Source organism: Lactuca saligna, chromosome 4, assembly GCF_052625555.1.
Source record: "Lactuca saligna cultivar CGN05327 chromosome 4, ASM5262555v1, whole genome shotgun sequence".
In the NCBI taxonomy this organism is placed as follows: Eukaryota; Viridiplantae; Streptophyta; class Magnoliopsida; order Asterales; family Asteraceae; genus Lactuca; species Lactuca saligna.
This window is the reverse complement of record NC_136420.1, coordinates 192,660,411-192,675,241: the sequence shown is the minus strand read 5'-3', so window position 1 is coordinate 192,675,241 and position 14,831 is coordinate 192,660,411.

The window sequence follows — 14,831 nt, the reverse complement described above, 5'->3', positions numbered from 1 at the left end:
TGAGGAGGTAGCTGCAGCGATCCGGGCCGAGATTCCGGAGATGTTTGGGTCTATTATGACCACGCTGAAGGAGACATTTGATGAGCGGTACGCCGCGTTGACTCAGGCTGCCGCCGCTGCAGCTACCGCAGTTGTGGCTGCTGCCAGACTACAAGGGGGTGACTCGTTGCTGTTCCGGGAGTTCAGCAACACGAAGCCACCAGAGTTTGACGGGACGTCGGATCCGATTGCTGCGATGAGATGGATTGCTGATATTGAGGGATGCTTCTATACTTGTTCATGTCCGGAGCATCTGAGGGTTCGGTTCGCCCTGAACCAGCTCCGCCTGGGAGCAAAGGATTAGTGGAAGTTCGTGACGGCGAACTTCACTCTGGCAGAGGTGTCAGCTGTGACTTGGGAGAGGTTTACTGATATGTTCAGAGACGAGTATGTTCCCCCGGTGGAGAGGGAACGGTTGGTTCAGGAGTTCTTGACCCTCAAGCAGGGTAATGATTCTGTTACGGTGATAATGCGGAAGTTTCATGAGAGGGCGATGTTCTGCCCCGAGCAGGTGTCCACGGAGCAAGCTCGGATGAGTCGGTATTTTGGAGTGCTGAGGAGGGATATCCGGGAGTTCGTATCGAACTCGTCATATCAGACTTTTGCTGAGCTTCAGGCGAATGCCAGAAAGCGTGAGATCGAGTTGGAGACCCAGGCCAGGGAGGAGGCCGAGTCTCAATGGGTGGATCGGCGGCCAGCTCAGTCTCAGCCGATAGCCAAGTGGATCAAGTCCGCTGATTTGAGATCCGGAGGTCAGAAGAGCCGCACTTGCGGGAAGTGCGGCAAGGGTCACGAGGGGGCGTGTCGATCGGGTGCTTGCTACAAGTGTGGCAAGGAGGGGCACATTGCTAGAGATTGCCCCAAGGGATTCATGGTTTGCTTCCATTGCAACCAGATTGGCCATCGGAAGGCCGAGTGCCCCCATCTTCGCCAGGGATCTACGCCTGCTGCCAGGGTTCCCGAGGTTCGGCCAGTAAAGGCCGAGGCTCCGAAGGCTCGTGGGAGAGCTTTCCAGTTGACTGCGGAGGAGGTCCGCGCGGCGCCTGATGTCGTGGCCGGTATGTATTCTTACATGTATTTACATTTATACTGAGATATTGTGCTTATATTATCATATGCGTAGGTACTTTTCTTGTAAATCATGTGCCTACTTTGGTATTATTCGACTCGGGTGCGAGTCGGTCTTTTATTTCGTTGGCTTTTAGCCAGAACATCGGTATCGATCGGGAGGCGATGAGTCGTCCCCTGTGAGTTGCTATAGCAAATGAGAAAGCGGTATACGCCATCGAGGTGATTCGAGGATGCATGCTCGAGATTTTTGGGGTCGAGTTTCCTATAGACTTGGTCCCTATAGCTATGGGGGATGTTTGCGTTATCGTGGGCGTGGATTGGTTGAGCAAGTTTGGAGCAGTCATTGACTGCAAGAAACAGCTGGTGATGATTCGAGACCCTAGTGGGGGAGTTCTCACGGTTTATGGCGAGGGGACCCGGTGTGGGTCGGCCTTTTGTTCGGCTGCCAGGGCAAGGCAGAGTTTGCAGCAGGGCTGCGATGGATTCATAGCCTATGTGATGGATACTCATATGACCGCGGAGAGGCCCAATTCGATTGATGACATTCCGGTTGTATGCGAGTTTTCGGATGTGTTCCCCGAAGAGTTACCAGGTGTGCCTTCGGAGAGGAAAGTGGAGTTTCGTATCGATTTGGTTCCGGGAGCGGCGCCCATCGCCAAGGCGCCTTATCGTCTCGCTCTGCCGGAAATGCAGGAATTATCCTCGCAGCTTCAGGAGCTATTAGGAAAGGGATTCATTCGACCGAGTAGCTCGCCTTGGGGAGCGCCAATTTTGTTCGTCAAGAAAAAGGATGGTTCACATCGGATGTGTATCGATTATCGGGAGTTGAACAAGTTGACGGTTAAGAACCGATATCCGTTACCTAGGATCGACGATCTCTTCGATCAGTTGCAGGGGGCATCTTGGTTTTCCAAGATTGACTTGAGGTCGGGATATCATCAGATGAGGGTTCGCGAGGAGGATATCCAAAAGACTGCTTTCAGGACTTGTTACGGACATTATGAGTTTGTGGTGATGCCTTTTGGGCTCACCAATGCCCCAGCCGCATTCATGGATCTCATGAATCGGGTGTGCCGATCGATGCTGGATCGGTCGGTGATCGTATTCATCGATGATATTTTGGTGTATTCGAGGACTAGGGATCAGCATGAGGAACATTTGAGGGAGATTCTTGGGGTTTTACGATCGGAGAGACTGTATGCCAAGTTCTCCAAGTGTGATTTCTGGTTACGAGAGGTCCAGTTCCTCGGGCATCTTGTGAACCAGAAAGGGATATTGGTCGACTCGGCCAAGATTGAGGCGGTGTTGAGGTGGGAGGTGCCGAGATCGCCCACCGAGATCAGGAGTTTTCTGGCTTTGGCTGGATATTATCGCAGGTTTATCAAGGATTTCTCCAAGATCGCTGTGCCACTTACTAGGATGACCCAGAAGGGTGTTAAATTTTCATTGGGACCGGAGCAGCAGTCCTCATTCGAGATGCTTCGTCAGAAATTGTGTGAGGCTCCAGTGCTTGCACTCTCGGAAGGGATGGAGGATTTTGTGGTATACTGCGATGCCTCTATATCCAGTTTGGGGGCGGTGCTTATGCAGAGGGGTCATGTGATAGCGTACGCTTCGAGACAGTTGAAGCCTCATGAGTCGAGATATCCCACGCACGACCTGGAATTGGGGGCGGTGGTGTTTGCCCTCAAGATCTGGCGACACTATTTGTACGGGGTTCGGTGTACGATTTACACGGACCATAAGAGCTTGAAGTACTTGATGGATCACCCAAATCTAAATATGCGACAGAGAAGGTGGTTGGATGTGGTGAAGAATTACGATTGTGAGATCCTGTACCACCCGGGCAAGGCTAATGTGGTAGCCGACGCGTTGAGCCGTAGGGCGGATAGCGCCCCGATCTGAGATATTTGTATGAGATTGACGGTTTTGACCCCGATTCTGGATATTATTCGAGGAGCTCAGGTGGAGGCTGCAAAGCCGGAACATCAGAAGAAGGAGCGGGTTGTAGGTCAGGTATCAGGATTTGTTACGGATGGTCGAGGGCTTATGACTTTTCAGGGTCAAATTTGGGTGCCGTTTGTGGGCGGTGCGCGCACTATTTTGATGGAGGAAGCACATCGATCGAAATTCTCGATTCATCCTGGTGCTACGAAAATGTATTTGGATCTCAAGAAGGAGTACTGGTGGCCCTGTATGAAAAGGGATGTCGCTTGGTTTGTTGAGAGGTGCTTGACTTGTCGGTAGGTCAAGGCCGAGCACCAGCGACCGCACGGTAAGCTGCAACCGCTAGAGATTCCCGAATGGAAGTGGGAACAAATCTCTATGGATTTCATCACCAAGTTACCGCGAACGGCGAGGGGAGTCGATGCGATTTGGGTGATCGTGGATCGGCTGACGAAGAGCGCCCATTTTCTAGCCATTAGCGAGAGCTCTTCTGTTGAGAAGTTGGCCGAGTTATATGTGAGGGAAGTAGTATCTCGGCACGGGGTGCCGATCTCGATTATTTCGGACCGTGATGTGCGTTTCACTTCCAGGTTCTGGAAGAAGTTCCATGAGGAGTTGGGTACTAGGTTACATTTCAGTACTGTATATCATCCCCAGATAGACGGTCAGAGTGAGCGGACGATTCAGACACTTGAGGACATGCTTCGTGCATGTGTGTTGGACTTCGGAGGGAGCTGGGACACCTATCTACCTTTAGCAGAGTTCTCGTATAACAACAGCCATCATTCGAGCATCGGTATGCCGCCCTTTGAGCTGTTGTATGGGCGGAGGTGTCGCACCCCCATCTGTTGGGGTGAGGTGGGACAGCAGGTTATGGGTAGCATGGAGATCATGCTTCAGACGACCGAGCAAATTCAGCTGGTCAGGCAGAGGTTGTTGACTGCTCAGAGCCAACAGAAGAGTTATGCAGACAGACGACGGTCCGAGCTTGAGTTTTAAGTTGGTGATCTCGTACTCCTGAAGGTCTCTGCTTGGAAAGGAGTGATTCGGTTCAGGAAGAGGGGCAATTTGGGGCCCCGATATATTAGTCCTTTCCGTGTGATCGCGAGGGTGGGCCGGGTAGCCTACCGTTTAGACTTGCCAGCAGAGTTGGGATAGATTCACGACACCTTCCATGTGTCGCAGTTGAGGAAGTGTATAGCCGACGAATCGGCGGTGGTTCCATCAGGGGATATTCAGGTGGATGCAAGCCTGAATTATGCTGAAAGACCAGTAGCCATCAGAGATTGGAAGATCAAGGTTTTGAGAAACAAGGAGGTACCCCTGGTATTGGTTTAGTGGCAGCATCGGAAGGGATTAGAGATGACCTGGGAGTCGGAACGTGAGATGCTGGAGCAGCATCCGGAGCTATTTGCCTAGCGGGACTTCGAGGGAGAAGTCTTATTTTAGTGGGGGAGAATTGTAACAGCCCGGATCCCCAGGTACCTTCATTTTCATATTTTTGATATTCTCTGAGGGGACTCGGTGAGTTGGAGGTCGAACTCGCCGAGTCGGGTCGCGGTTTTGGGCGGAGGTTCGCGTCCGGACTCGGCGAGTCCAAGGGATGGACTCGGCAAGTTCGCGCTGTTTAATGAAACCCTAATTTCCCGGTCCTAAGCTCTATTTAAAGGACCTTATGGCCTTCATTTGCGGCCACCTTGAACCCTAAGAGCACCCATACGACTGTGAGCCCTTGTGAGTGTGTTTGGAGGCCATTTGTTCATCATTTGTGTATTATTGCAAGAAAGGAGGGAGAGGATCAAGCTTGAAGAGTTGGGGAGCTTGGATCTACTTCTATTTCATCAAGGGAGCCTTCTTGAGGTAACTTTCAGAGCCAAACTTCATATTTTGGGTTGATGTGTCAAATCTAGGGTTTCTTCTTGCATTTCTTGGCTTAATTGGAAGTATGAAAGGTCCCATGGAGATATGGAACCTAGATCTGGACCTTAGCAGGTCCAGGAGACCCCATATGACAAGCTTTATGTCCATTCTTTTGAGTTAGAAGCTAGGGTTGCCATATTAGAGGTTGTTTCTCCAAAATAAGCCTTGTATGCATTGCATGGCGACCAAGACTGAGACTTTACGTGACAAATAAGCTTGGGAAGGCCAGATCTATGTATGTATGGAACGGATCTGACCGCAAAAGCCAGTTTTAGCTGGTGCATGGCATGGACTCGCCGAGTCTGAAGAACAGACTCGTCGAGTCGCTTGAAGATTGTCCTTGAGACCACCCAGTGTGTAGTCCTGACCGAGTTGTGGGCGACTCAATGAGTCGCAGAGAGTTGGAAAGGTTTTGACAGGTGGACCGAGTCAAGTTGGGACTCGCCGAGTTGTCCTTGCGACTCGGCGAGTTGAGTCGCGGTGGCCCTGTGATTCAGGCCCAGGTGGAACTCGTCAAGTCGGGGGAGTACTCGACGAATCAAAGGGAAAATCCTTGAGAGTTGGTTAAAACGCGTAGACTCGCCGAGTCACTATAGTGCACTCACAGAGTCCGGTCCAAATTGACTAAAGACTGTTGACCAAGTCAACCTGTGTTGACTTGATATGGATGGTCAACCTTAGTGGTACAAGTAATAATTATAGATTCATGATATCATAGGAGGATTGCAGCTCGAGGATTCGAGCACGAGTGATTCCGGGATTCACGATTAGCGACTTAGTGAGGCATACGAGGTGAGTCTTCTCACTATACTGTACCCGGAAGGGTTTTGACTGTGTGATCGGAAGATCAAATATGATATGAGATATATGCCTTATGTGTTCTAAGTTATTCGTTATATGTGCCATGTATGATATGCTTGATTCGGGCCGGAAGGTAACATGTTATGGGTCGTAAGGCGTGGTCATATGGACTGTAAGGTTGACGTGGGTAGGACCGGAAGGTTTACCCAGTCGGGATGGAAGTCTCCTGAGACACATGGACCGGAAGGTCAAGGCCTGGAAAGGCGTATGTGCGTACGTTGTATTTTGGGGAACTCACTAAGCATTTATGCTTACAGTTGTTGTGTTATGTGTTTCATGTACTAGCGAGGACCGTGGGAAGGCGCCGGCGTGATCGTACACACACTCGGGGAAACCATTTTGTGATCTTTTGTTATGTAATTGATTGTGACTAAGTTGTTACATTGGAACCTAAACTTATTACTCATGTTTTGATGATTGTAAAAATGAAAAATTTTTGGTTTGAAATTTTATGATGTTACAAAATGGCAACTTAATGGGTGTCCACTCTCACCCACCGCTTGCTTGACTGGTGGAGGGTCGTTAGCCGAACGGGTAAGACAAGGACTTATAAATTCTCATTAAAAGTATGATGAATATTATAAAGTAACTAAATGTTTTATTAAATCCCCAATGTTAGTTACTTTAGGAAAAATGTGAATAAGGTGCTAATCCATGAAATTACACTTTACACTTTGTTTAAGTCGTTGGTGGAGCGTGTGTGGTTAACTGACACACTAACATGGACTTAACAAGGTAGGTAAAGGGTGACTTAAGGTTTATTATAGTATCAGTGTAGCGTGTGTGGTTTACCGGCACATCGATTGAGTGATAAACTTTAAGGGTACCAAGTGATTTGCATGATTACTTCACACCTCGTTTTGTGATCCTCGGTATCCCAGTCACAAAACTTGGAGGGCACACTCGAGATTGAAACATGCCTTTGAAAAGTTCATTCAATCTCAAAGAATCTAGGAAATTCTAAGAACCAATCAAAAACCTAATATTTAATATTTCGGTTTTCATGGTGGATATTGGTGAATCGTCATTCACCTACCTTTCAGATATGTTATAGCTTGGATTACGGCATACCTCTTCTAAGTTATAATATATTGTGATTGGATCCTAGCCTTAATATTACATTTGGGTGTTTTATTAAGGACTCTCTTAATATCTAAGCTAATCTTGTCCTCTTCCTTCAGATGTCTTCAAACAATGCTGCTTCTGGCTCTAATCCTAATGGATCCTTTACCCTTATGAACTTGTGTGGGAAAGTTACTTTTGATGGATCCAACTTCAATGAGTGGCTCAGAAACATCAGGATGATTACCCGCTACGAGGACAAAGAATATGTCCTTGACAAGGAGCTTAAGGAGATTGATGAGACCACTGCAACTCCTTGGGAGATTGCTGACTTTCAGGCCCATGAAAGGGATGCTACGAAAGTGGCATGCATCATGATGGCCACGACGACAACGGAACTCCAAAAATCCTATGAGGATTTCTACCCTTATGAAATGCACCAAGATTTGATGGAAAGATACCATCAAAGTGCACGACAAGAGAGGTATGAAATCATCTGCTCCATGATAACAACCATGATGAAGGACGGGGATTCTATCGCGAGCCATATGCAGAAAATGCAAAGGTATGTGGATCGATTGTTGAAGCTTAATGTGAACTTCCTTGAGGAGCTTGCAATAGATATAATTTTGCGCTCCTTACCATCGTGCTATGATCAATTATGCATGACATATCACATGAATAAGGAAGAGGTCACACTCAGCAAACTTCAGGGACTTCTCAAGACCGCTGAATTAGGTCTTAAGGGGAAGTCGGTTGTTAACACTCCTACTCCAAACTCCACTCCGGTTTTGGCAATCGGGAAAAGTCGAGGGAAGAAGAGAAAGAGTTCTTCGAAGGGTACCAAGGTTAGGACCCTTGATGGATCTTCTTCAAGTGGAACCAAGAAAGGTTTCATCACTCCTTCTTCTGACCCAAAAGAGGCTGAATGCTTCTATTGCCATAAAAAATCACATTGGAAGCGGAACTGCCCAAAATACCAGCAAGATGTGAAGGATGGGAAAGTTAAACCCAACCATGCAGGTATTTACACTATCATTTCTAATAACTCACCCCATTCTAAATCTTGGGTCCTTGATACCGGTTGTGGTATTCATATTTGTTGTGACTTGCAGGGACTAAGAAGAAGTGAGAATGTGGAGCAAGGAAGAATAAACTTAATCATGGGGAATAGGAAAGTTACACCTGTCACCAAGATTGGAGTTTATACTTTGTCGCTAAGTAGTGGGTTAAATTTAGATTTGAATAAATGTTGTTATTCGCCAGAAATGGCAAGAAATATTATTTCCTTTCATGCATTGTATAAACAAGGTTTCACCTTTTCATTTGATAATGAAGTTGGTTCGATTAATGCTTTCTTTAATAATGTTCTCTATTTTAAAGCATTACCTTGTGATGGTGTGTATGAAGCTGTATCTGCTGTAGATAACTTAGGAAATAATGTTTTGTGTATTGATTCTCCTAATAATAATAACTTGGATAAAGCATCATTATGGCATTGTCGTCTTGGACACATAAGCAAGAAACGCATAGGCCAACTCCAAAAGGATGGAGTCTTGGAGTCATTTGACCTAAAGTCAAATGATAGTTGCGAATCATGCTTACTTGGAAAAATGACAAAGTCACCCTTCACAGGCTCGTGTGAGAGGGGTGAAGGTTTGCTGGACCTTGTACACACAGATGTGTGTGGACCATTCAAATATGCCACAAGGGATGCTAATCGTTATTATTTGAATTTTACTGATGATTACAGTAGATATGGATATGTCTACTTAATCAAACATAAGTCAGAGACTTTCGAAAGGTTTAAGGAATTTAAACAGGAAGTCGAGCGTCAATTGGGCAGGAACATTAAGATGCTTTGATCCGATCGAGGTGGTGAGTATCTTAGTTCAGAGTTCCTCAACTATCTAAGGGAATGTGGGATTTTCTCACAATTGAAACCCCCCAGGACACCACAGTTGAATGGTGTAGCTGAGAGGCATAATCGAACCTTGTTAGACATGGTTCGTTCCATGATGAGTCGAGCTTCGCTACTAATCTTATTATGGGGGTATGCCTTGGAGACTGCCGCCCATATCCTTAATCTAGTCCCTACAAAGAAAATTGCCAAAACTCCTCACGAGATGTGGACTGGTAAAGTACCCAAACTAGACCACATCAAGATTTGGGGTTGCGAGGCTTTCGTGAGATGCGAGACTCATGATAAGCTTGAACCTCGAAGCGAGAGGTGTATTTTCATCGGCTACCCACAAAAATCCTTTGGTTACCTCTTCTACAGACCTAGTGATAATGTGGTATTTGTAGCAAGAAGAGGAGTCTTTCGAGAAAGAGAGTTTATAAGCCAAGGAGACAGTAAGAGGAAAACGATCTTGAAGAAATTCAAGAGTCAAGTGGTGAAGGAACTTCAAACACTAGCCCTCAACTTGAGGAGGAAACTCTCGTTGAGCCAATTGACGAATCGGTACCTCTGAGGCGTTCCACGAGAGTTAGGAGTGCACCTGGGCATTACTATGGTTTCCATATTACTGCAGAAGGTGAGACACTTATTAGTGATGGGACACTAGTAGGTCTGGATGACCCTAACAGCTACGAGGAAGCCATGGCAGGCCCCGAGTCTACTAAATGGAAAGAGGCTATCGATAGTGAGATACAATCCATGTATGACAATCAAGTTTGGAACTTGGTTGAGAATGTACCAGGTCGTATGGCTGTAGGGTGCAAATGGATCTTCAAGAAGAAGACCGACATGGATGGTAATGTACACACTTATAAGGCTCGACTGGTCGCAAAGGGCTACTCTTAAATTCCTGGAGTGGATTATGATGAAACCTTTTCTCCAGTAGCCAAGATTAAGTCTATAAGGGTTATGTTAGCCATAGCTGCATTTCATGACTATGAAATTTGGCAAATGGATGTCAAAACCGATTTCCTTAATGGAAAGCTGGCTGAAGATGTTTACATGAGTCAGCCAGAAGGTTTTTTTAGCAACGAGTACCCTAATAGAGTGTGTAAGCTTAAGAAATCCATTTATGGATTAAAGCAAGCACCTCGCAGATGGAATCTTTGCTTTGATGAAAAGGTCAAGGAATTTGGCTTTTCTAGGATTGAAGATGAATCTTGTGTTTATGTCTAAGCTAGTGGGAGTATAGTTAGCTTTTTGGTATTGTATGTGGATGACATACTACTCATAGGAAACGACATCCCAACCCTGCAGGAAGTAAAGTCCTGGCTTGGGAAGTGTTTCGCTATGAAGGACCTTGGTGAAGCTGCTTATATTCTAGGGATAAGGATCTTGAGAGATCGGAGTAAAAGACTAATTGGACTTAGTCAGAGTACCTACTTGGATAAGGTGCTGAAGAGATTCAGCATGCAGGACTCCAAGAAAGGAGAGTTACCCATACAGAGTAACGCCAGATTGAGTAAGACACAAAGCCCTAGCACTGAGGCTGAGATAGCAGAAATGAGTCGAATACCTTATGCTTCGGCTATAGGATCAATCATGTATGCTATGACGTGTACTCGACCTGATGTAGACTTTACCCTGAGCATGGTTAGCAGGTATCATGGGAACCCTGGCAAGGCACACTGGACTGCGGTAAAGAATATCCTCAAGTACCTACGAAGGACTAAGGACTGGGTCCTTACCCTCGGTGGGAGTGATGACTTGAGAGTTGTAGGGTATAGTGATGCTAGCTTCCAGACTGATAGGGATAATTTCCACTCTCAGTCGGGCTGGGTCTTTAACCTAAACGGAGGAGCAATTTCTTGGAAGAGTTCCAAGCAAGAGACAGTGGCTGATTCAACTTGTGAATCAGAGTATATTGTAGCAAGCGAGGCGGCAAAGGAGGCTATATGGCTAAAGAACCTCATCGGAGACCTTGGAGTTGTACCAGCTATTAAAGAGCCAATGGAAATTTTATGTGATAGTGAAAGCGATGTTGCCTTAGACAAGGAACCAAGGGATCACGGGAGATCCAGACAGATCGAAAAAAAATACAATTTTATTAGACATCGAATAGAAGAAGGACTCCTCGTGGAAAAGAGGGTATCATCGGATGAGAACCCAGCAGATCCCCTCACGAAGGGACTTACTCGGGTTAAGCATCTCCAGCATGCTTGGAGCATAGGGCTGAAGGATGATATTAGATTTAGAAGTTACATAACCTCGAAATTTGTAAAGTGTAATTAACATTAGATGATGAATAAAAGGTGTTTTATTTATGAGTAAAGTGTTGCTATCTCTTGTCGATCGTTTACTATATTTCTTTTGCATGTTTTGACTTCCAGAATAATGTTGTTTGGTATAACATATTATTCAAACCTCCACAGTCGGTCATCTGTCGGAAGTAGGTATGAATCAAGACTGTTATGATTGGTTGGAGAGGTCTACGGTGCTGGACAAGGCTACAACAATGATGAGTGCTCATAAGTTCTGAGCATTGGACTCAACCCACGCTCACTGGAATCACTTCATGGAATTCTATCTCGAGTGATCGTGAGATGGTAATATCATATAAATCTTCAAACCTAGAGATATGATTTGTTACTTACAAGTTGGTTATGCATTGATTGTATGAAAACGCATTGGTAACTCGATGTTATAAAACATGCTTTTGTGTATAATTCAATGAGTGGTAGAACAAACATATGAGTCAAATTTTATCTGTTCCTTCTTGGATTAGAAGCTGATATCTGGGCCCTTCGATGATTTTGTTTTGACCTATGTACCGGGCCCGGTCAGAACTAAGTTGTTGTGTTCAATTAAGTTCTTTGTCAAACAAATCGGAAATCGGGAAACAAACAGCTGGACAATAAATAAGACATTGTTCCATGTATTTGTCTGGCTGATATCTAGAACAGAGGATTATATGATCCCTTATCTTAAATGGCGTACCATCATCTTCTCAGTTCCAAGAAACCTTGAAAAGAGCTACGATTGCCGATCGGTTCCTGAAGTCATACTTGCAATAATAGTTATTAGACTTATGCAAGTGGGAGACTGTTGGATAAGGTGTCTAAGTCCATAACTATTTTTGGTATGTACTTGACCCGACCCGACATGGTCCATTTAGGTTGCATGGCACCATGCAATTGGATAGACTAAATGAGAGAAATAACACTTGGAGATTATTAATATATTATAAGTTCTAATATATTAATAATATTATTTGATTAGTTTGATCAAGAATTAATTTAGAATTAATTAAGTCATCAAAAGATAACTAATTAAATATATGGGTTGATTATGTAAATCATGCATATCTTGTATAGTGGGATAAGAGGCTCCATGGATTATCAAGTTGGGTTCCACTCATAGGATGCTCCATGGATGCTCCATGGGAGTTACAAACCCATGGGTCATGCAAATGAAGAGTCATGACACATTAGGGTTTACATGGTGTAACCCTAGATGTGTCAACACTATATAAGAATCCTATTCTCCACCAAAATCGGCTACACATATGAAACAAGAGGGCTAGGCCTATTTCTAGAAGTGTGTATTCTCTCAAAGTCTTTCCAAGAGCATTTGGTGTTGTGTGAAGCATTTGAGGCATCACACTTGGGGTGCTAGGCTCATAAGGTTTCAAGGAACATAAGCAACAACAAGGTAAGTTATTCTATCTTTCATTCAAGTTAAAAATTGTTCCCCATGTATGCTAGATAGGAATATAGCCTTGGAATTCAACTTTGCATGATAATTAGACAAACATAGATCCAAGGTTATTAGGGTTGCATGTACACTTAAGAAGTGTTAGAATGCTCAAAACCCATCATATCAAACTCAATTCAATTCTTCAGTCTTAGGCCCCATTTGATAGTTGCTGACTGAGAAAGTGCTGACTGAGAAAGGTCTGTCTGAGTAAGAAATTCTGACTGAGTAAGAAATCATGTTGTTTGATTGAAAATCTGACCGAATGTGCTGACTGGTGTAAAATGACCATTTTACCCTGATGCTATACACGTTTCTATGCAATATTATAATAATAATAATAATAATAATAATAATAATAATAATAGTAATAATAATAATAATAGACATTAATAATAATAATAATAATAATAATAATAATAATAATAATAATATATACAAAAACCTCCACCTTAATAGACATTAAATATATTATTTTAAAGATAAAACACAAAAAACCCTTCAGCTTGCTGGTAAACACCATTGTTTCTACAAGGGAGACCCAAGTTCTATTCTTGTAGCCTTCATTAGTTGCGAATTTTTATCCAAGCCAAGGGTACTATTGGAAAGCCTTGTTTTCTTTCTTAGTCAGCCAACTCCCAACTTCTTTCTCGGTCAGACATTGGTTTCCGAGTCAGACGCCAAGATTTTGTCTATCAAACACCTTTTGTCTGATCGAGTCAGCAAAAATGTCTGACCTGACTCACTCAGATGCCATATCAAACAGGGCCTTAGGCAGATCTTGGGGGAGGTAATTTAGTAAAAAGTCTTGAAGTAGATGGTATGCTGAAGATGATTGAAGGGAGGCTTTCTTCGAAAGTGTATGGAATGATTAAGGATTCTAAGTCTCGTCTTCTTGAGAAAATTGACATTTGTGATCAGAATAATGAGCTGAGGGTCAATGATTAGAAATCTACATTTAATGGTGATCTGAAGGCGTTAATGTCAGTTGCGAAGGAGAGACATATTTTGTTTATTCAGGATGTGAAGAAGGTGAGAAAAGATGTCAATTATAAACTTCAAGAACTGAGACAAGATTTGGAGCAAGAGATTGCAAATGTTTGTACTGAATATGCATCTCTGAATCAAAAGGTGGATATCATATGTGATGCTGTTACTAAATTCTCAAAGTTATACGAACGTTTGAGTCCTCAAATTGTTCAACTTTCTACAACTGAGAATAAACATTTCATGGAGGTTTTCTCAATGCTAAAGGAGATTAAAGCTTTATCTTCTGCAACTGCTTCGTCTTCTTTACTCTCTTCTGAAGATCTTATCAACAAATTTTCCAAATTTGAAGCCTTACTTCTTCAACAGTTGGCTCTGCTTTCCAGAATATCCAACCTTCTTCCTACCATGGATGCCCACCTACTAGCACAGGGGTGCAAGGGGGAGAAAAGAAAGTTGAAGGTTTGAAGGCTAGTGGTGAAGGTGTGAAGGTTGTAGGAAATGTGTTTCCTTCCAAAATTCTAACATCAAAACCAGTGATAGCAACTGCTGGTCCTATCACTTATACAATAGTTACAACTGTGCCAATTACAAGACCAATTTTGAAAGGAATTGTGATTGGTAAATATATTGACACTGGTAGAAGAGAAGTGATAGAGAAGAGAAGTGATAGAGGAATCTAGTTCGAAGACAAAGGGAAACCCTAATAACCTTGGATCTATATTTTTCTAATTAGAAAAGAAGTGATAGGGCCTAGGCTTGTTTGTTTGTCTTCGAAGACAAAGGGAAACCCTAATAATCGAAAAATCTAAAGAAGAGAAGAAGATAGAGGCTGAAGCAGAAGTAGAGAAGATGAGGATGATACAAAGCATCATGACTCAAAGGGCCAGTGATCCTCCTAGCATGAACAGGGGTGATCCATCGAAGAACTACAACTATGAAACAATTGAAGCCAAGGTTGCATTCAATCACATGTATTTGTTTGAGAAGAAGCCTAAACAGAGTTATATTGTCACGAATACAGATGCAAGCTAATTGGACTTTCCAATTAACGAAATGATGTTCATCATGCCTTAATTTAAAGCTGAAAGTAAATTCAAGGAGAAGGATGAAGGCACACAAATGAAGATAAGATTTCATGCGGTTCTTGCCAAGCCTGCAGAAGAAGTGTGGTCCTTATTCAAGAGTAAAAAGGTCATAAGTATAAAGAAGGATGTGGTCTTTGAAAACACAGTCCAAAACATGAAGTATATTGTGACCAGGGAAAATGGCGATGTGTGCGAGTTTACAA